The sequence below is a fragment of the Petromyzon marinus genome, unplaced genomic scaffold, assembly GCF_048934315.1.
Source record: "Petromyzon marinus isolate PM22_M1 ecotype Great Lakes invasive population unplaced genomic scaffold, UKy_Petmar_22M1.pri1.0 PM_G_Scaffold_18, whole genome shotgun sequence".
Taxonomy (NCBI): Eukaryota; Metazoa; Chordata; class Hyperoartia; order Petromyzontiformes; family Petromyzontidae; genus Petromyzon; species Petromyzon marinus.
In genome coordinates this window covers 3570001-3572500 of record NW_027422739.1, presented here as the reverse complement: position 1 = coordinate 3572500, position 2500 = coordinate 3570001, and positions in this window count along the sequence as shown.

Sequence of the window (2500 nt, the reverse complement as noted above, 5' to 3'; positions counted from 1 at the left end):
GCTCAAAAGACTTCATTACCACAGATGTAAGGGCGACCGGTCTGTAATCATTTAGTCCTGTTGGCCTTAGCTTTTTGGGCACAGCGATGATGGTGGAGGACTTGAGACAGGCTGGTACATGGCATGTCTCCAGGGAGGTGTTAAAGATGTTGGTGAACACCGGAGACAGCTGGCCAGCGCAGTGCCTGAGGGTGGCTGGAGAGACAGAGTCCGGCCCGGCTGCTTTGCGTGGATTCTGCCTCTTGAAAAGCCCATTAACTTCTCCCTCCTGAAAGGAGAGAGTCGTTTCTGTAGTATGGGTGGGGGATGGGGCCTCTTGGGTGGGAAGGGGTGGTTCAGGACAGTCCAATTGTCTTTCAAATCTACGGTAGAACTCGTTCAGGTCGTTGGCTAGGCGGGAGTCGTTAGTGGTGTGGGGCGCTCTGGGTTTGTAGTTGGTGATGTGCCTGAGCCCTTTGGCAGACAGAAGCAGCGTCGTTAGTAGAGAACTGGTGTTTTAGTGTCTCTGAGTACAGTCGTTTAGCCTCTCTCACCGCTTTGCTAAACCTGTTCTTCGACTCCTTGAATCTGTCTCTATCCCCACTCCTAAACGCTTCCTCCTTCTCCAACCTCAACCTTTTGAGCTTTGCTGAGAACCAGGGCTTGTTGTTGTTAAAGTTCACCCTGGTACGTGTTGGGATACAGCAGTCCTCACAGAAGCTGATGTACACAGCCTCTGTGAGTTCATCCAGACTATTGGTAGCAGTCGTGAACATATCCCAGTCAGTACAGTCTAAGCACGCCCGCAAATCTTCCACAGCCTCACTGGTCCACTGTTTAGATGTCCTCACAGCAGGTTTACAGAGTTTTAGTTGCTGCCTGTATGCACGAATCAGGTGGACCAAGGGAGTTCTGTGCGAGCCGAACAGCCCCGTGACCCACAAGAGAAACATCCCCGCCAAATTCGAGCGTTTGACGGGGTCTATCCGTGAAAAAATATTCACGTTTTTGAGTGCACATGCATTTCTGCTGCAAATGCCTCTGGAAGTTTCATGCCGTTCGTATGCCAATTGTGGCAACACGAAAATGACCCGTTTTCCCATTCCGAGGGATTTCTGTGCGACCCTAACAGCCCCGTGAGCCACAAGAGACACATCCCCGCCAATTTCTAGCGTTTCACGGGGTCTATCCGTGAAAAATATAGACGTTTTTGAGTGCACATGCATTTCTGCTGCAGATGCCTCTGGAAGTTTCATGCCGTTCGTACGCAATGTGGCAACACGAAAATGACCCCTTTTCCCATTCCGAGGGATTTCTGTGCGACCCTAACTAACAGCGCCCGTGAGCCACAAGAGAGACATCCCCGCCAATTTATAGCGTTTCACGGGGTCTATCCGTGAAAAATATAGACGTTTTTGAGTGCACATGCATTCCTGCTGCAAATGCCTCTGGAAGTTTCATGCCGTTCCTATGCAATGTGGCCACACAAAAATGACCCGTTTTCCCATTCCGAGGCATTTCTGTGCGACCCTAACAGCCCCGTGAGCCACAAGAGAGACATCCCCGCCAACTTCTAGCGTTTGACGGGGTCTATGCGTGAAAAATATTAAAATTTTTGAGTGCACGTGCCTTTCTGCTGCAAATGCCTCTGGAAGTTTCATGGCGTTCCTATGCAATGTGGCAACACGAAAATGACCCCTTTTCCCATTCCGAGGGAGTTCTGTGCCACCCTAACAGCCCCGTGAGCCACAAGAGACACATCCCCGCCAATTTCTAGCGTTTCACGGGGTCTATCCGTGAAACATATAGAAGTTTTTGAGTGCACATGCATTCCTGCTGCAAATGCCTCTGGAAGTTTCATGCGGTTCGTACGCAATGTGGCAACACGAAAATGACCCGTTTTCCCATTCCCAGGGATTTCTGTGCGACCCGAACAGCCCCGTGAGCCACAAGAGACACATCCCCGCCAATTTCTAGCGTTTCACGGGGTCTATCCGTGAAAAATATCAATTTTTTTTTTACTGCACATGCATTTCTGCTGCAAATGCCTCTGGAAGTTGCATGCGGTTCGCATGCAATGTGGCGACACGAAAATGACCCGTTTTCCCATTCCGAGGGATTTCTGTGCCACCCTAACAGCCCCGTGAGCCACAAGAGAGACATCCCCGCCAATTTCTAGCGTATCACGGGGTCTATCCGTGAGAAATATTCACTTTTTTGAGTGCACATGCATTCCTGCTGCAAATGCCTCTGGAAGTTTCATGCGGTTCGTATGCAATGTGGCGACACGAAAATGACCCGTTTTCCCATTCCGAGGGATTTCTGTGCCACCCTAACAGCCCCGTGAGCCACAAGAGAGACATCCCCGCCCACTTCTAGCGTTTCACGGGGTCTCTCCGTGAAAAATATCACATTTTTTGAGTGCACATGCATTCCTGCTGCAAATGCCTCTGGAAGTTTCATGCGGTTCGCATGCAATGTGGCGACACGAAAATGACCCGTTTTTTCCCATTCCGAGGGA